We start from the raw sequence: 20,096 nt of genomic DNA on the forward strand, positions 1-20,096 counted from the left end.
GCTTTAAAGCAAAGAGCCTGGTCTCTGGAAGCAGATGTAAGCCCTGCTTCTGACTTGCAAGTTACCTCACCTCTCTGAGCCTCAGTTTCCTCCTCTGCAAAATGGGCACGGTTGAGCCATCTTCACAAGGCTGCTTTGTGGGTGGAATTGCCTGGAGAGATTTTTCTTAACTTGGGCTCCTTGGGCCACTAATGAACCACCTCCCCTCAAGCATGATATACATGCCCGTGATGTGCTCCTGTCTAGGGTTACTTCTGGAAACGGAAGAACGAAGGGTAGAACTGTAGGCACCGCGACCAGCTGCTGGCCTGGGGAGGGACCTGCAGGAACTGATGCCTGACCTGCCTCTGCCCAGGCTTCAGACTCCCGACGGAAGAGTATCTGGTAGAGAGGGCAGGAGAGGCCTGTCCATCCTCTGAGCCTGCAGACAGGTGAGCAGAACAGGCGTGGCCAGCTTAGCTAGCTGTCCCCTCATCCCCTCGGGATGACCCTCCATCAATCTCTGCCCCATCCCCATCCCAGGGCCTCCCTGTCCCACACAGAGAGGGGACAGGGCCTTTTGTGTTCTCTCTGCTCTGATTTTCTGCTACTTGATTAGGGCAGCCCCCACCTCAGGGGCTAGGGACCCTCGTGTCCCATGTCCTCCCCACCACACACACACTCATACTCACACTCACACACACACACACACACACTCACACACACACACACTCACACACACACACACACACACACACACACACACATACACGCAGTACAGCCTCCGCTAAGGGAGGCTCCACAGCCTGGCCGGGCTCCCGGGCTGACCCTGGGCTTGCCCACAGCTCATGAGGGCAGTGCCCAGTGGTGGCCTCAGCCCCCTGGTCCACTTGCAAATTTCCTGACAGAAGATCCGATGAGCCCATGTCACACAAGGCAGCCAGCGGGTCATGTGTCATGTGTCATGGGCCAGGGGTGGAGCAGCTGCTCCAAAACAGGGCGAGGCCGAGGAGGAAATGAAGGCATCTCCACTTCAGAAACAGACCCAGAAGGTCAGTGAGTTCCGGGGAGAAGTGGAACTGACTGCTTATTCCCCTTCTATTCCCTGCTCACCCAGGAAGCTCTCAGCAAACAGTAGTGGGCTGAGGTTGAAGAGAACCTGACCCCCCCACACACACCCAGCTGCTAAAAGCTTCCCAAAGTCCTTGCCCTTGACTCATCTGAGAATCGTCTCATTTGTCATCTATTAACTCTTACAATGCATACAATTCTAACATGTGTGGGTGATTGGTTTTCCACCCAAAGGAGTCAGGATGTGATGAAATGTAACTACGTATTCCTTTTAAACAAAAAATATTTTTAAAAATATAAAAATAAAAGCAAAGCAAAGCTTTTAGAAACAGACTCAAGGGTTTAGCAGCTTGGGGGACATTCAGTGCCCAGGCACAGTGACCACACAGTTTAGGAGTCCTAAAAATCAACTATGCATACAAATTGAAGTTCACGATAACAACCCCAGGGCATCAAAAACGAGTAAAATATGTTCCCTGAACTTCACTTAAGAAGGTGGAAATAGGTAACACGTTGGGAAAGACTTCCATCTTTAAAAAGGAAAGGCTTCACGTTTTTAACAGGACTTGACCTCATCTGGAAAATGCATTCTGTGGAATAATGGGCTATAAATGATGTTTGACTCTGCGCTGGTTTATAAGCCAATCCAACAAAAATAATAAATGGCACAATTTTGAAACCAAACTCTGTAACTAGCAGCTAGAATTTCATCGTTGGAGAAATAAAGTGCTTTAACAGTGACTTCAGTTGGAAGGAGGACTTCAGGGACCCTGCCAAGAGCTTGAAAGCAGACGGTTTTCCTCCCACCACGTAATTCCACCCTCTCGCCTCAGGCAAGACCCTCGCACTTGGTTATGGTGGAGGGGGGAGAATCTGCAAGAGTATAAGGTGTTCAAAGCGGACATCCGGGAAGAGGGGCTTCCCAGAGGTCGTGTGGGTCCTAAAAGTTGTCCACATCAAGTCACTTGAAAGTTCATAAAAAACTTCAGTAGGTCTGAGAGAAGAGTCAGGAGCATGCGTTTCAAACACTTCGCTTTAGTGGATCTGATGCAGGTGGTCCATGGACCCCCAGGTTGGGAATCGCTGCTCCCCAACTCTGCAGATGGGGAAATCAAGGCCCAGAGAGGAACAGAGCAATGCTCCCAGTCACACAGCTATCAGAAGCCGAGCTGGCTCGTGGCCTGGGCAGAGCTGCTTCCCACTGCATTCCATCTGCCCACGGCCTCCCTCCCAGGTGGACATTCCAAGGAGCCATGTAACAGGAAAGGAAATGTCGGCCGTGCCCATTCCGATGTTGGAGGGCCCGTTGCGACTCCAGATTCCTGCAGACACAGCGCCCTGCGTTCAGGCAGCCAAGCTCCATGAGCCTGGTTTTTCCAGATGAGAAAGTATTTATTTTTATTTCCCCAAGAAAATAAATCAGCAGCTTTGCTCCATGAGCAGTGGTCAGAGGAAGCAATATTCCCAGCCGGCAGGAGGTCCGGTCCCTCGAAGCCCCTCCAAGCCCCTCCAGGACTGCCTTGTAACATCCTGAAGGTGTCTGACATGACGGTAGCCCTCAGACAAAGAATCCTTTGGGTTTCAGATTCGAGAACTCTCTTCTGCCCACAGTGATGGATAAAGGGCTCAGGAGGTGGAGGGTTCCTTTCTTCCTGGGACGAAGGCTCTCCCCGGCCTCTCCTACTGCCACCCGCCTCAACGGCTAACATTTGAAGGGATAGAATATATGGTACTATCCTGTTCCACCAGCACCCAGGGATCTGTTCTGCACATCCCACAATGTGCAGAGCAGCCTCCCGCAACAAAACCCCTCAGCCCAAAATGTCAGTGGTTTTGAGATTGAAAAACCCTGAGCTATGGACATGTTATCACAAATGTTAAGAGTCTGGGCGTGAGTCCGAATTTGGCCTCTGAATGCTGTGTGAGCTTGGGTAAGGCCCTACCCTCTCTGGGTCTGATACTCCCCATCTGCACAAGAAAGAAGCGAGGAAAGGCTTATTTCTGGGAACTCAGCTGTTTTGGTCACCCTGGGCTCTGAGGTCCAGGAGCCCTGACACAATGGCCCTGATTCACACCTCGGAGGTGGCTGTCACCGGGAGGCATCCGCCCTGCTCCCCTTATGTAAGGGATGGACAGTCAACTGTCTGAGCCCCTCACCCAGAGCGCAGTATCTGGAAGTCCTGCTCCACCAGGAACGGAAAACCCATTATCTGCAGATTACATCACTTTGCAAAAATGCAGACGGGGGTTTGCCAAGCAGAACTCCAGGGAAGGGGCGGGAAGGAAGGGCTCAGAGCGCCAGCCCCGGCCTCGCCAGCACCCAGCACCTCCGCCGGCTCAGACAGACAGCCAGGCTACAAGGGCGGCCCTGGGTATTGCCAGACCCCTTCCTGCTGGGGCTCCCCACGACTCTCCCAGGGGAAGCTGCGCTGAGCTTCTGGGCTGCAGGTGCACAGAGAGAGGCCCCCCAGCCCCAGGGAGCCCACGGCTGAGCACTGGACAGAGAAGAGAGTGGCCACCTGCCCCGCCCACTGGTGCATATGGAGGACCTTGGGGCCTCTGCTTGAAAACAGCCTCTCCTCCCAGAGGCCGGGGCGTGTGGCCCCACCAACCCAATTTCTTTCTTGACCTAGAGTTTGGGAGGGCATCTTGACCCAGGGGAGTGGGGACAAACAGCAGCCCAGGGACCTGCTGCCGTGGATGGACAAGGACACAGGACTGTGGTCTTCTGGGGCACGAGGGACCGTGATGACCGGCTCTGGGAGCAGAGGAGCCCAGGGAGGACCCCCAGGAGCCTTGGGTCTACTCCAAGACATGAGTCTGGGCTCAGTTTCTCCTCTGGACAATGAGGGAGTTTGTCCAGAGAATCCGTGGGGTCTCTCTGAGTTCTAGCATTTGGGGGCTCCAGGAGCGGATGAGTCGCAGTCAGAGCCTCACAGGAGGCCAGCTCAGAAGAGCAGTTGTCTTTGGTGGGGTGACAGTTGCCTCCCCTGCCCTCAAGAACAGGATCAAGTTCAGCCCGGGGAGCTCTAAAAGGAAGGAGAAGGGGGCGGGGCAACAGCGTGCTCAAGGGAGGGGCTGGCACACAGCCAGGGGCAGTGCGCACTAATGGTTAGCGCCCTGGAGCTGCCGGCTCCTGGACCCGAGTTCAGATCTTGGTCCATCCACCTCCTTGCTGCGCCCAACTTCTATAAAGTGAAGTCAGAAACATACACCTCTTTGGTGAGCTACTCCAGTGGCCTCCCTTCCCCCAAAAGTCATTGCCACCCCCGCTGCCCTGCTCTGCCCTGCTCAGCTCACCCAGGCAGGAGGAGAGTCAGGGGGTTTTCCGCTTCCCCTTCAGACCTAAAGGTGGGATGGCTCCCTGCCGTTGCAAGTCCCTGGTGCAGGGCCATCCCCTGTGGCTGCACCTCCACCAATCGTCCCTTCATGACTTCTCCAGAGATGATCACAGGTGGCCAACGGGCATATGACAAGATGCGGACGATCGCTACTCATTAAGGAAACGCAGAACGAAACCACCGTGAGCTAGCTCTTCACACGCCTGAGGGTGGCCGCTGTCCCCCAGAAGAAAACGACAGGCACTGGCGAGGACGTGCAGAAATCCCGAACCTCCGTGCTCTGTGGGAGGGAATGGGAAGGGGCGCAGCTGCTGTGGTGAACGGTGAGGTGGGTCCCCGGGAAACTGAAAGAGAACTCGCATGTGACCCAGCAGTGCCGCTTCCAGGATGCCCCAGGAGAATGGAAAGCAGGGTCTGCAAGAGACGTCTGCACGCCGTGTCCACAGCAGCGTCGCTCACAGTGGCCAAGAGGAGCCTCAGGCCACAGAGAGGTAAATGGATCGAGCCAAGAAGGTAACGTGTCTGATGGAATATTAGTCAGCCCTGAAAGGGAGGGAAGGCCTGTCACCCACTGCAAAGATGGGCCTGGAGGACATCGTACTAAGTGAAATTAGTCACCAGTGCTCTATGATTCCACTCATGTGAGGTATTCAGAGTCCTCAAGACAGAGGAGAATGGGGAGCTCTTAGTGGGTCTCAGTGTGTCTCCATGTCACAACATGAGGGCGTTCCGGAGATTGGTCACATAACAATTGGTCACATACTTAGCACTCCCGAACTGTATACTTAAAATGGTTAAAGTGGTTTTCAAAAAAACGTATCAAATGACATATTTTGATCATGTGCAATTTACTGGAGGTCATTTAAATCTCAGTAAAGCGGCTAGTTGGGGTTTCTGAAAGTCCCTTCATTAAATTCTCTTCAGAAAACCGGTGCTTCCCAAACTTGTTTGCGTATTAAGACTTTTCTGGGAACCCTTTAAAAATTCCCCAACCCAAGCCACACCCAGAGGAACAAAGCCACAACCCCTTGGGACAGGACATGGGCATCGGGAGGCTTTGCTGCTCCCCTGGTGGCTCAGTGTGCACAAGCCTGGCACCCGCAGAATCCAGTCCTCCACGTGTGTCCTGACAGGAGTCTGCATTGCTAACTACTTTCTGGGCCTATTGTGAGTAGTAAAAGGAACCGAGGATGCAGAGCACTTAGCTAGTACTCAATAAAATGTACTAAGGCCGCTGGGCGGGGTGGCGCACGCCTGTAATCCCAGCAGCTCGGGAGGCTGAGGCAGGAGGATCGCAAGTTCAAAGCCAGCTTCAGCAACTTAGTGAGGCCCTAAGTAACTCAGTGAGACCCTGTCTCTAAATAAAATACAAAACAGCTGGGGATGTGGCTCAGTGGTCAAGTGCCCTTGAGTTCAATCTCCGGCACCCCCCACAAAAAATAGTGCTACAGCCATGACTGATATTAGCATTGTTCTTATTATTTCTTGGGGGCACCCCAAGTTGCTGCAGGAGTCGGAGAGGCTGCAGAAGGAGGTCAGCGTGGGCATCAGGACCCAATGCCAGCAGAGGAGAAAGACTTGACTGGAAGGAAGGCCCAGGCCAGGACAGAGAGAGGTGGAGCTCTCAGCGTGGCTGGGGACCTGCAGGGCATGTGGGGCAAGATGGCAGCTCTGCCTCAGTGGCAGAGGGGACAGCCGGGGGCTGCTGCTGCCTCGCAGCTGGCACCACTCAGGGGTCTGGAGAACACTGAGCAGCACCAGGGCCAAGAGGCAGAGTTGGTCCAGGAAGAAGGATGGCCCAGGGCAGACGCATGCAGGCCATGTAAGGGTTTTAGTTGGTCCACCCTTGGTGTGGGGGTGCTCTTCTAAATTTCCAGGGGTCCCCAAGCACCCTTGGCAGCCCCAGTAGCCCCCTTCCAGCCTTTCCTCGGGACTCCTTGGTCTGAGGCAGCTGCTGGCTGTCACCTCCATTTCCTCCAATTGAACATCCTGGTCCACTCACCTGGCTGGGCTTCCAGGAGGCAGGCTCAGGCAGGGGGTGCTGCATCCTCTCCCTTGGGTGCTTCGTGGGGACTGGAAGTTGTTGAAGGGCCATCCCATGGGGCTGCCTGGAGTGGGGGAACTCTGGTGGCCAGCAAGGACGAGAATGCGGAGTGGAGGCCTGTCTCCTCCCCAAACCATCCACTCCAGGAATATTTCCCAAGCACCTGCTTTGTTCGTAGCCGGGTCTTTCGGAGCTCAAGTCTGGTTGGAGAGAACAAGGTGTGGAGGAAGCAGGGCCGGCAGAGCCGCTGGAGGCAGAGACAGGGCTCCTTCCTGGCTTGCCATGCGTCAGCTTCAGGTCCTGAGGGAGTCCACCTCCTCCTGAGCCCCAGGTTCATCTTTTGCTAAAGCAGACATTAAAAAGCTGGGCTCAGTGGTGCACCCCTGTAATCCCAGCAGCTCGGGAGGATTGTGGGTTCAAAACCAGCCTCAGCGATTTAGTGAGCAAAGCCCCTAAGCCACTCAGAGAGACCCTGTCTCAAAATTTAAAAATTTTAAAAAGGGCTGGGGATGTGGCTCAGTGGTTAAGCACCTCTGGGTTCAATCCCTGGTACAAAAACAAACAAACAAACAAACAAAGGCAATAAAACCACCCCACGGGTTGTGTTCAAGGAAATGAGCTGAGATGGCATGAAGGTCCCCGTGCTGGGCTCTACTTGGGGCTCCTTCCCCAGGACAGAGAAGCAGGCCCCTCCCTGCAGCAAGCAACTCTCTGGAGACAGGGCTGTGGCCAGAGGCCAGCCCCAGGGGACCTAGGAAGCAGGAATCCAGAGGGCAGCCTCCTCCAGAGCCTGAGGCCTGGGCCCTGAGGTCTCCATCCTGCTGGCCCCCGGCATGTGGGTGACATTGGTTAATCCCTCCTCTCTCTGGAGGTCAGCCTCCCCATCTGTCCAGCAGCAGAGCAGCCTAGAGGCCTGGCGAGCCCCCAGCACCGTCCCTCCAGGGAAAGGGCAGCACCCTGTGGTCACTCTTTGCAGGTGGGAAAGTAAAACCCAGGAAGGACTCAGGAGATCATGGCCAGGTCAGAACCTGAAGCCAGACCTCCTTACCCCATGCCCGCAGTGCCTCTCCACATGGTCCAGAGGCTTGGCCATGGGGTGAACTGAGGTACCAAAGCCCTCTTGGAAGGTGTGGCTTCCTTCTTAGGAACTCCCCAACAGAGCCCTGGCTCCCCCAGGCAACCAGCCGTCCCCCTCCGAGTAGCCTCTAGACCAGGCGCTCCTCTGCTCAAGTACCTTCCATAGCTCCCCGTCCCCTAAACTCATCTCCGGCAACCAGGGTCCCAGTCCCCCCCAGCTGATCCCCTTGTGTCCCACCTTTGCTTCCATTCTGGTCACTCTCTATGCCCATGGCCAGGCCTGTGTGGATTCTGCTTCTTCCTCTGGGGACACTCTGCCCTGTCTCCTTGCTCTAAGGCCATCCAAATGTCACCTGCCCGTTAGCCTTCCCGCTCCTCAAGTCCTCTCCGCTCTCGGCTGCTAGAGGACACTCTCGGGCTCTCTGAGTAGCTCGCACACCCACCTGCAAGGGTGAGGAGGCTCCTGGGAGCAGTTCAGGTCACCCCTACCCCATGTCACCATCTCATCCTCAGCTCCCTGAAGCAAGGGGGGAGGGCCAAGTGGCCTCGGTGCCCTGTGCCCGCACCAGGGTGAACAAACAGGGACTGTTTGGTGTCCTCTGGGAGCAGCTCTGGGCCAGAGGTGCCGCAGGCCGGCCCTGCGGCAGGGCTGTTTTTGTTTTCCTTCTCCCGGGCGAAGGCTGCGGGGGTGTTCTGAGCCACAGCTGGTTTTTATTGCATCAAGGCTCAAAAAAGCCCTGAGCATATTTTTAGAGAGAAGGGGGAAAAAAAAGAATATTTTCTTCCCTGACCCAAGATGGGGCTTGCTCCAGTTTTCCATCTGCCCTCTCCCTCTGGGCGGAGCTGGCAGGGAGGCCTCTGCAGAAGGATCCTTCAGGACAGCGCGGATGAGCTCAGAGCCACGGCCAGGGAAAGGCTGCTGGACACTGTGCCCGGCGCGCCCACCAACACACAGGGTCACGCGCGGGGCCTGGAGGGAGGGAGCCCTGTGCCGACGGGCGGTGGGGGCCAGGGGCTTGCAGGGCTCAGAGCAAAGGGTAACTGTGTGCAGCCCCGGCCAGGGGTCTCCACGCTTGCTCCCCAGATCCCTGTGCTGTGCAGGTCCCCGCCAGGTGCCTGGATCCAGCAGAGCCGGCAGGCCTGGGACCAGAACAAAGGATGCATTGGAAGCTCCTTTGAAGGGCCGGCTTCCAATTGTCTGCAGACACTGTTGGGATGAATGAAATACCACATCATTTCAGGAATCACCGCATCGCAGAGCTTCTGTTGCGATGCCTTTTCTCAATCGAAAGGTGTACTGGTGCTCGACTAGTGTGTGTGTGTGTGTGTGTGTGTGTGTGTGTGCGCGCGCACGTGCCAGGGCATGACCTGCGTGAGTAGGGTTTCTTTGTGTGATATTCGGTGTGTGTAGGTGTGATGTAAATATTTGTGTGCAGTGTTTCTAGGACACTGTGTGCATTTCTGGTCCTGGACGTGTGTGGTACACGTGTCAGATGCATGCTGGGTGTGAGTGGGGGCCTGCGAGCCGTGTGTTTGGTATGTGCTGTGCGTGCTTCATGTGGGGGGCATTCCACGCGTGCTTCTTGGTACTGGCCAGAGCACACCTGGAACTGGGGAGCGGGTCCCTGCTTCCCCTGAGACTTGCCCCCCGCCAGCCCCTGCTTTGCCGTCAGAATGCTTTTTGCCTCCGTGGCACCCAGTCCTGACAGTTCTAAAATCCCCCAACTAAGCAGCTGAGGGCGACGAGGCGGAAGCAGAGAAGCCAGCACTCCCTACGGCTATCCCAGCAGCAACCAGGGCACTCGGGGCCTCCGATAGCTCCTATTCCCTCTTGCACTCGCCCATCAAAGGGGGCATGAAACCATTGCCATGTTTTGTCGAAGGAGAAAACAGCTCAAAGAGGACACAGAGGAGAAAGCAGGTCTCTGGCAGCCTCCAGGCACTGAGAGGACAGCCCAGATTCATAAGGGCAGCTTCTTGACTTAGGGGTTCAAGCAGGGAAGTTGGAGGCAAATTGCAGGTATGTAGGGGGCCAGCTCCACTGGGTGCTGCCTCCTCTTTCCCCTCTGCAGCGACACAGGCCCTGCCCAGGATCAGAGCCAGGGGGAGGTAGGCAGAAGGTGGGCACGCCAGGGATGCTTCACCTTTCCTGGGCAGCCTGGCCAGTCCGGCTACCCTCTCACCCATCTGCCCTCTTCCATCCCCAGGCAGGAAGAGCCGCGCGGGGCTCACGCCCGACTTCTTGGAAACGGAGGCAGCCCAGCTGGAGTCCAGGGGAGCTTCATGGGAAATGAGCTTTTGGGTAAAAAGGAAAGACCCACATGAAGGCCTTCTCAGCTCCGGGCCTTGGGCGGGCACATCCTCCTCCTTCCCTGAGCCCCAGTGTGTGACATGAGGACAGCAGCCTCTCTGTGGGGTGGCAGGAGGACCACGGGGGAGCATGGGCAGTTTTGGCACGGGCCTAGCACAGGGAGGCACTCATCGACGTGTGTCCTGTTCCTGTCCCCAGCTGCCCTGGGCAGCCACGAGGGATGAACTGGGCTTAACTGGTCCAAAGGTGCTTCTCTTCCTGGCCCCAGAAGAAACTGCAAGGGAGAAAGAAACAACAGTTCTTAGAAAGTCCCCATGGAGTCCTTCCAGGAGCTGGGCCACGGGCTGCCACGTGGCACCTGCACCACCCGCTGGGCCTGGAGGCCCCCCCACCGTCGCCTCATCCCGAGCACCAAGGGCCGGAGCACTAGAGGGCTGCTGTCCTGTCTAGATGAGAAAACTCCCGTCACCCTGCCCAGGGCCTGCCTGGCCTCCTCCCCCAGTTCCTGTGGACTTGGGTGTCCACTCAGTGGTCCACCTTTCCCTCAGCACCTACAGCTCTCCTCTGTACCAGTGACCTGCTAGCTTTACTCTGGAAACACCCCAAGTCCCATGTCACCCCCAGGCCTTGTGGTAAGGAGCCGGGTTGGAGAGCAGAGTTTCTGGTGTCCTGGGTACAGTGGGAGCAGTCTCAGTGCTGAACCTGACCCAACCTGACCTACAGGGCCTGACGTGGCCACTCTCAGGAACTGGTTAAGCACAACCCCTCAGCAGTTGGGGCAAGGGGACCTGACCTCTGGGAGTGTTCTAGAAACTTCTCTCTCTCCCCTCTCAGAGCCTCTCACCATCCTCATGTTAAAATGCCAATGCTATTCAGAATTCTAGCCAGCCGACTACTTGGAGGCCCCAGGATTTACTCTCTGCCAATGTACACAAGTCGCTGCTGCCAGTTATTTTAAGTGTCCATAGTTACGGGCTGAAAAGTGCCCCCTGAATTCACAGGTTGAAATCTTCACCCAGTGCCTGAGGTGTCTGACATGACAGTAGCCCTCAGACAAAGCATCCTTTGGGTTTCAGATTCGAGATGGGGTCTCTAGGAGGGATCTGGATTAGCTGAGGTCATGAGAGTGTGAATGACCATCTTCCTAGTTCTGTCAGACTGCTGGCCTTCTAAGAAGAGGGGATCAGAGGCACATGGGCACAGACCAAAGACCCTGGAAGAGGGAGAAGACGGCCACTGCAAGCCACCGAGAGAGGCCTCAGGAGGACCTACCAACCAGCTGACCCCTGGCCTCCAACTTGCTGCCTCTAAGATGTGAGAACAGATTTGTCATCTGAGCAACCTGGGCTGTGGGACATGGTGATGGTGGCCAAGCTGACCACTGCAGATGCCCATGTGTGCCTCCCACTGTGCTCTGGTCACCTGTTTGAGAGCCCATCTCCCCTTCCAGACTGTGAGCTCCCCAGAGGCACCTTGCCGGCCTGGCCAGGCATCCCTCAGCGCCCTGAGCCTACCACAGCCCTGAGAGGGTCAGAGGGCATTTCCCAGGTGACCCTCCCAGGACGAGCGAACTTCATTTTGCAAACTCTTAAATCCTCAAACGCTGGAACCCAGGACACCCAACTGCACAGGTCCCTCCTCCCTCACGGCCCTCCCCAGCTGTGGAGCGCCTCCCGCCTGGCCTGTGCTGCTGACCTTTGGTACGATAGCCCTGAGAGAAAGCTCCTTCCATTTCACAAGGGAGTAAACTGAGGCCCAGGGGAGAGCTGTCCTGCCCAAGAGCGGTCAGGAATCAGAGCCCTCAGGGAGACACTGAGGCCCCCAGACCCCAGGGAGGCCTGAGAGGGGTCGCCTGGGGAGAGCCAAGGCCTGGGATTGAACCTGACTCCTCTCGTTTGCTCTGGGTGAGCAGCTTCCTGGCCTCTGTTCCACATCTGTACAACCAGTTCAACAAACATGAAGGGTGCGTGGGCCTGACCCCCAGAAAGGCCCAGCAGTGACTCTGCTGCCGCTGCTGCTGGTTCCAGAGCCACCCTGCACCTGCTCCCTCAGGAAGCCTGCAGGCTCAGGATGGAAGCTTTTCCTGAAAGCCGGCGTGGGGGGGCAGCCTCCGCCCACCACCTCTGAGCACTGCCACTCTGTCCTTTGCCTTCCTCTGGGCCTTGCAGGCCACAGGGCTGGATAGGCTCAAAGGCTCATTGTTCTCCCCCCAGGCCCAAACCAGGCCAGGCCTGCCGGGAACCAGCAACTAAAAATAGCCCCTTGGAGTGTTCGGGTCCAGCTGCTTATCTCGCTGCAGGGGTCAAGAGGTGCCTGTGCTCTTCCTGGCCACCACTCTGGGCAAAGTCCAGTTTGGCCAACTCCCAGGTCACCCTGATCAGAGAGCCCAAACTCACACCCACAAAATATTTAGTGGAAAATTCAAGGCCAGTTATGGTTCCGGAGGGGCAGAGCCATGGTGTGGACTTTCAGAGCCATGGGTTCAGAGTTCAGAGATGGGTTGGGGCTCAGCCTGCAGAAAATTGGCCTGAAAGAACAGGCAGAATCCACGAGGCAAAGAGAAACAGGGGAAGGCATTCCAGGTGGCAGGAATCCCAGAAGGAAGGGAATGAGGAACAGGGATGGCTGTGGAAGCCCACTAGGTACAGCAGAAGGGAGGTCTTCAAAGGGGATGCTCTGGCCCTGTCAAGATGGCCTCCGAATGCCTTGCAAGGCTCTCCTGACCTTCAGGACCTCACAGTGCTGGGGGCAGGTTCCAAGGATACCTTCACCTCCAGGGCTACCCCCAGCATGGTTCCACAGGACCAGTCCCAAGCCCCCAGGGAGGAGCGAAAGGCTGAAGGGTGGAGTCCTTAGCACACCCCTCCAAGCCTCAGGAGGGGGCTGCTCACCCAAGACATCAGGTCCACCTGCAGGCTGTGAATCCCCAAGTCAACAACGTCTGTGGGTGACACTGCACAGCAACACCAAATGGAGTTTACTCCAGATGCAAGGCTGGTTTGATATGTAAAAGTCAATCGATGTACTCTTCTTAACAGGCTAAATAAGAAAAACTACACTATTACATCAATTGATGTGAAAAAGCATTTAGCAGCCGGTCAAGGTGGCCCATGCTTGTAACCCCAGCTCCTCAGGAGGCTGAGGCAGGAGGATCTCAAGTTCAAGACCAGCCTGAGCAACAGCAAGGCTCTAAGCAACTCAGTGAGACCCTGTCTCTAAATAAAATACCAAAAAGGGCTGGGGATGTGGCTCAGTGGTGGAGTGCCCCTGAGTTCAATCCCAAGTACCCAAATAAATAAATAAATAAATGAGCATTTAGCAAAGTTCAATATCCTTCATGATAAAAACTCTCAGAAAATTAGGGCAATTTCCGACATAAATAAACTTCATATGTATGTACATGAATACATATATATGTGAAATAACTTCCTATGTAAACAAAGAACATCTACAAAAACCCTACAACTAATATCATACTCATTGATGAAAGACTGAGGCCCAACAAAACTAGTAAAGGAAATAAATTGCATACAGGTCAGAAAGGGAAAAAATAAAATTCTCTCTATTTGCAGATGACATGAGTGTCTAGAAAAGCTAAAGTATCTACAAAAAATACTCCTAGAACTACTGAGTTCCACAAGTTACAAGATACAAGATCAACCTACAAAAATCCACTGTGTTTCTATGCACTAGCAAAGAAAATCTATAAACTGAAATTTAAAATGTAATATTGTTTACAATCATTAAGCAAAGAAATAGGTGTAAATCTAACAAAACATGTATAGGACTTGCATGCTGAAAAGTACAAAATGTTGATAAAAGAAGTCAAAGAAGATCTAAAGAAATGGAGAGACATACCATGTTCATGAATTGGAATACAACATAGTACAGTTCATCATCAATTGAAAAACAGGTATGATGTAGTTGTTATCAATATCTCAGGAAGGGCCAGGGAGATAGCTCAGTCAGTAGATTGCTTGCCTTGCAAGCACAAGGCCCTGGGTTCAAACCCCAGTACCACAAAAAAAAAAAAAAAAAAAAAAAAAAAACTCAGGAAGACATTTCATAAGCTAGACCAGATTATCTTAAAATTTATAGGGAAAAGCAAAGTAACTGGAATAGCTAAGGTAATTTTTAAGAGGAAAAAAAAAAGAACAACATAGGAAGAATCACTCTACCTGATTGTAAGACTCATAGAATAGTAATCAAGACTGGCATTGGCAAAAGGATAGAAACAGATCAATGGAATGGAATAGAGAATCTAGAAATAGAACAGTACAAATATAACTAACAGATTTTTGACAGAGGTGCAGATACAATTCAGCAATACCGATATACATCTGCAGGACAGCTATAATAAAAAGGACATCATAACAAGTGTTGGTGAAGATCTGGAGCAATTGGAACCCTCACACACTGCTGGTGGGAATGTGAAATGGTGTGGTTTGGTGATGTCTCCAAATGTTAAACATAGAGTTTGTATGATGAACAATTCCTCAGTGAAGTATACACCTAAGAGAACTGAAAACAGGTCCACACAAGAAAATTGCACACAAATATTCATTTGTGTGCAGCATTATTCATAATTGCCCAAAGTGGATGTACTAGTACAGATGAATATTAAAAGCATTGTGCTACCGGAAAGAAGCCAATTGCAAAAAGACCATACATGTGATTCCATTGACATGAATTGTCCAGAAGAGGCGAATCTAGAGAGTCAGGAAGTAGATCAGTCCTTGTCCAAGGCTGGGACGGGTGGGTAAGAGAAAAGGAGTTGTTGTTAATGGGTTCAAAGTGCTTTTAGGAGGTGATGAAGTGTTTGTTCTAAAATTGACTGTGATGGTGGTTATTATACAAACTTGTGGATGTACTAAAATTGTATACTCTAGGTGAATAGCACAGTATGAAGGAGATCTCAAAAAGCTGGATACTTTAAAGCAATTCAATGGCTGAATTCAATTTGATTCATTTGAACAAATGATACTGGAGCAATTGAATATCCTTGTGCAAAAAAAATGAAGTTCAACCTGAAGTTCATATATTATGCAAGTATTAGCTCAAAATGAATCGTAGATCTTAATGTAAAAGTATCAAACTTATAAAAAAAAAAAAAGAGGAAACTCTTCAGGACCCAAGGCTTCATGCAAAGTTCTTAGACAAAACATTAAAAGCATGATCTATAAAAGAAAAAAAGATAAATTGGACTGGATCAAAAGTAAAGCTTTTGCTTTGCCAAAAAAAAAAAAAACCTGTAAAAAGAATGAAAAGTCAAGCTACAGACTTAAAAAAATGATTTGCAAACCACATACCTGACCAAAGGTACATTTGTAGAATATATAAAGTACTCTCAAAACTCACCTGCAAAAAAGCAAACAATATAATTAGAAAATGAACAGAGATGTGAAAGGACATGTCACCAGTGAGGATATACGGATGTACCTGAAAAGATGCTCAACATTGCTAGCCACCGGGGAGATGCTAATGAGGACGTCGGTGACGTATCATCGCACATTGCTGCAACAGCTCAAATGAAGCATAGGGACAACATTCAAAGCCATCAGAGATGCAGAGAAACCAGGTCTCTCCTGGTGCAGCCGCTCTGGAAAATAGTCCCGTGGTTTCTTAAAATCGAAACCTGCCCTTGCCCGATAATCCAGCAGCGGCATTGTTGGACATTTAGCCCAGAGTAGTGAGTGGCTGGGGCCACAAAGCTCCACGCAACCTTGTAGCAGCTGTACATGTCGTGGCCCCAAACCAGAAACCACCAAACTGTCCCTCGGCAGGTGGCTGGCTAAGCACACATTGGCACCTGCACCCACAACTCGGATGCCTCTCAGGAGTGAAGAAAGGCACCCTCGACAGGTCACGTGGGGCGAGAGTCCATTCCCACGACATCCAAATGACGGAACTGGACAGAGTACAAATTAGCGGCTGCTGGGGTAGGAAGGGTGGAGGGGTGGTGTGGCTGTAGGAGGCATGGGGGTGCGCCTCGCGGTGACCGCCAAGTGTGGCCGTGTCTGCAGGGATCTACGCATGGGATTAGTGGCATCCACTCTGCACACAGTGTACCGGGGGCGGTTTCTGGTTTTGATCTTGAACTGTGATGGCATAAGGCGTCATTGAGGGGCGCGGCAGGTGAAGGGTGCGTGGCACCTCTCTGTACTGTCCTGGTCCATTTCCCATGATTCTATAATTATCTCGAAAATTCTAAATTGAACACACACACGCACACACACACACTTCTCATTGCCGTGAGAACTTGTTCCCAAGAAGATGCTGCACCTCACGGCAGGGGATGGGTCAGAAGGAGCAGATCTGGGCCCATCCCACAGTGAGAAGCCAAGTCCACCAGCTCCTCGGGGACAGCAGACTCCAGCGCCGAGCAGACACAGGGGAGAGAGTAGTGACTGTTATAAAGCTGGGTGGCCGTGTCTGCAGCACTGCTGTAGAAGCTGATTGACAGGAGCCCACATGCCCCACCCCTCTCCACAGCCTGAAGAGGAGGGGTGCCTGTCCTTGGTGACTGAGGTAATGACAGCTAGATGTCCCCCAACTTCTCTTCTACCCCTATTACCGTAGAGCAGTAGGACCTCTGATTTTTATCTGGTCATGTGTCCATCTAGATTAAGACCACATTTCCCAGTCTCCCTTGTTATTCATCATGACCATGTGACAAGGTTCGGCCAGTGAGTCGTAAAGGAAAGTGTCATGTGACAGTTTCAGGCACCTTCTCTAAGAAATCATTGACATTTTCCTTTTTCCCTGGTTTTCGTTCCCTCTGTGATGGCTGGAGCTCCAGCAACCATCTTGGGCTCGAGGTGGGAGCTGTGTTTTGAGGGATGGCAAAGCAACAAACTGGAGGAATCAGGGTTCCTGGTGACCATGGAAACGCTCTGCCAGCCTGGGCTCCTGATGTGTCAATACCCTCTTTGCACGAGAGATGCAAACGTCTATCTTGCACTTTCTGTCACTTACAATCTTCACGTACACAGTGGCTTCTTCTCCAGGTTTCTTCTCCTGAACTTTACCTGGGCAATGCACATACTAAGTCATATAGCACCGTCCATCCTTTAAATAGGCATTAATTTAACTCTTACCCTGTGTCAGACACTGTGCATAATAAGGCTGGGGATACAGTGAGGAGCAGGACCCTGTGGTCCCCACCCCCAAGGACTTTATGGTTGAGAGGAAGACACAGTGAAGCCAATAGGGACGTGAACTGTCCACCTCTGACAGGTGTCAGGAGGAAGACACCAGGTGCAGTGAACAGACAGTGGGTCTCTTCCAGGCGGGTCAGGGAAGGCGTCTCTGGGGAGTGACATCTAAACCAAGCTCTGGAGGAACCCAGGGGCTGGCATACAGCCTGTTCCTCCAGAGCCTGGTGTGGGATCCAGCCGGTCCGTCTCCTCGTACCTGTGTGACCATAGCAAGGTCCACTCTGCCTCCGTTTCCTTACCTGAGAAACACAGATTCGGTTTACAAACTATTATTTTTGCAGTACTGGGGATTGAACCCTGGGGCCCTCTATCACAGGGGCCCTACAACCCCAGCCCTTTTTATTTTTTATTTGAGACAGAGTCTTGCTAAATTGCCAGGGTTGGCCTCGAATTGTGAGCTCCCACCTCAGCCTCCCGACTTAGCCTCCTGAGTCACCAGGTAGTTGACAACCATTGGCAGAGCATGGACAACGTGCCAAACACTGTGCTGAGCACTCTCTAGGTGTGAATTCTTTTACTTCTTCTAGCTACCTTACAGTTCAGGTACTCCTCCCGCCCCTGTGTACGGATGGGTAAGTCGAGGCCCAGAAAGCGAAGTAACTTGTCTGAGTTCAGACAACCCAGTGGAAGAGTTGGGAGTTCCCTTGAGCAATCTGGCTGCAGAGTCTGCCCACGTGCGGTGTTTTCTTGACGCCTGGGACCAGTGTCAGCATCAAAGAAGACATCAGTCACGTACTTAGCCAGCACCTGGCTGGCGCCTCTTAAACTCAATAAAAGTTCAGTCTCGTCAGCACCGTCATCACTGTCATCTCTGACCAGGGAGGAGGGGAGGGAGGCTTCCGGGCAGAGGGACTGCTGTGCAAAGGCCCAAAACAGAAGCCAGTGCAGTGCAGTTGAGGACCAGAAAGCAGAACAGCAGGGCTCCCTGCAGAGAGCTCGCAGTCACAGTATTAGCTAAGAGCTGTTACCACCTTCTCTTTATGAAATAGGAGACATGGGCCCAGAGAGGTTAAGTGACTTACCAGAGGTCACACAGCAGGGAGACATCAGAGCCTGGTCTCAAACCCAGGTTTCTCAGACTCCAGAGGCAATGCTCCTCATCACTATCGTCCACAGCCTTGGAATGGACAGAACTCCAGAGAGGAGCCGGTTCCTGCTGTGAGAACACTCCAGTAAGAGAAGGAAATACCACCAAAGGTATGTGAGAGTCAGCTGGCTCCTGAGAGCACAGCTAATCCCCCACTCACCCATTCCTCAGATGGGGAAATGGAGGCCCAGTGGCGACAGGGGACCTGCCACCAGCTGGTGTCCGGCACACAGGAGTTCTCGCCCTCCGGCTCCTTGGTATCCGCCCAGGGGGCTGCACGGGGCTGGGTGGGGTGTGTGAGGTGGGCAGGTGGGTGCGGACTTTGCCCAGAGGGCGGAGCGCGTAGACAACCAGCGGACGGAGATCAAGGCGCAGCCGGCTGGAGGACGGGCAGCGTCCCGAGGGGTGGACCCCGGGGCTGGTAAACAGACTGCCCTGGCCACGTGGGCCCTCGCTCCCCGAAGAGGCTGCCCGCCCCGCCCACAGACGCCTTTGGAGCTGCTCAGACAGGAGAAGCAGACTCTCCTGGTTTCCCAGAAGGAAGGACCGGGGCGGGGCTTCATCCAAGCTCCAAGGTCACAGAGAGCGTTTGGGGCAGATCTGAGGACAGGACCCAGGACTCTCGGCTGCCGGCCGGTCCACTATCTGACAGCTCGGCTGCTACTCAGGTGCCCGGGTGGCGCCCTGCTGAGCCCACGTGGGACCTGGGGCCCCAGCCCCGTCGGGCCCTCCTTGGTTAGAGCCCAGCAGAAGCCGCTTCCTCCTGCGCAGCTGGCCGGGGTGGGGCTCCCCTGCCCTCCTGCTGGCCCTGACAGAGCCACAGGCCCCCTCCCTCCACCCGCGGGTAGCACGATCCCCCACGCTGGGGCCCAGAGGCACCCATGACGTCGCACGAGCCTCGAGGGGGGACTGCGGTAGGACACCTGTCACACAGCGTGACTGAGAACTGAGATTGAGCTCGGGACGTCTCTGCACACCCCAGCCCTGCAGTACACCCGTCTGCTGGAAGCATCAGCCGTTGGAGAAACATGGGCTCAGGCTGCCTGGAAGTGGGGTGTCGAGATCCCGGGGGGCTCAGCTGAACCGTTGTCCACCTCCTCTGAGCCTTGAGGTTCTCATTTGCAGAATGAACCTGGTCCTCAGCTGTGGGGAAAAGGCACATTCGTCCACTGCTGCTGGTACTGCAGATTGGTGCAGCCATGATGGAAGGCAGTGTGGAGATTCCTCAGAAAACTTGGAAAGGAACCGCTACTTGACCCAATTATCCCACTCCTCAGTTATACCCCAAGGGACTTAAAATCAGCATACTACAGAAAGGCAGTCACATCAATGTTTATAGCTGCTCAACTCACACTACTAAGCTATGGAACCAACCTGGGTATCCTTCAGCAGATGAGTGGATAAAGAAAAAGTGATATATATACACAATGGAATATTACTCAGTCTTAAAGAATGAAATTATGGCCTTTGCCAGTAAATGGATAGAACTGGAGAATATCATGCTAAGTGAAATAAGCCAATCCCAAAGAACCAAAGGCTGAATGTTCTCTCTGAGGGCCTAGGGAAGAATAGAAGGACTTTGGATTAGATGAAGGGGAAAGAAGGGAAGGGAGTGGGGATGGGAATAGGAAAGACAGTGGAATAGATGGGACATTACTACTCTACGTTCATATGTGATCACATGACCAATGTGATTCTGCATGTACAACCAGAAGAATGAGACGTCATACTCCATGTATGTGTGACATGTCACAATGCATTCTACTGTCACGTATGACTAATAAGAACAAATAAAAATACATAAAAAAAAGAAAGTGACCCTCATGCCGTCCTCCAGGGCTGCTGGGAGGGCTGGTGGAGAAGCGGTGGGCTGTGTGGTGCCGCCCATTCTGTTGTACCTGGTCCTCCGTCCCCCAGTCCTGGCCGCGCCCCTGTCCCCCCACCACACAGAGTGAGCTGATCAGCCCCA

At 53.3% G+C, this 20,096-nt stretch overlaps 2 long non-coding RNA genes across 4 annotated transcripts; both read right to left on the reverse strand.

Moving 5' to 3' along the window:
* Nucleotides 1-4,635: 4,635 nt before the first annotated feature.
* On the reverse strand, nucleotides 4,636-10,078 carry LOC124964777 (uncharacterized). Of its 2 annotated transcripts, none has more exons than XR_007105028.1 (3): nucleotides 9,834-10,078; nucleotides 6,394-6,778; nucleotides 4,636-4,671 (listed from the first exon to the last, which is right to left on the reverse strand). It is a non-coding gene; the product is annotated as an uncharacterized LOC124964777 (long non-coding RNA). The 2 variants fall into 2 exon arrangements; XR_007105027.1 differs by lacking the exon at nucleotides 4,636-4,671 and adding an exon at nucleotides 5,892-6,032.
* A 2,690-nt stretch (nucleotides 10,079-12,768) lies between these two features.
* On the reverse strand, nucleotides 12,769-18,428 carry LOC124964778 (uncharacterized). Of its 2 annotated transcripts, none has more exons than XR_007105030.1 (3): nucleotides 18,288-18,428; nucleotides 18,063-18,196; nucleotides 12,769-12,862 (listed from the first exon to the last, which is right to left on the reverse strand). It is a non-coding gene; the product is annotated as an uncharacterized LOC124964778 (long non-coding RNA). The 2 variants fall into 2 exon arrangements; XR_007105029.1 differs by lacking the exon at nucleotides 12,769-12,862 and adding an exon at nucleotides 17,017-17,279.
* Between the last annotated feature and the right edge of the window lie 1,668 nt (nucleotides 18,429-20,096).

Source organism: Sciurus carolinensis, chromosome 14 (genome assembly GCF_902686445.1).
Source record: "Sciurus carolinensis chromosome 14, mSciCar1.2, whole genome shotgun sequence".
Lineage (NCBI taxonomy): Eukaryota > Metazoa > Chordata > Mammalia > Rodentia > Sciuridae > Sciurus > Sciurus carolinensis.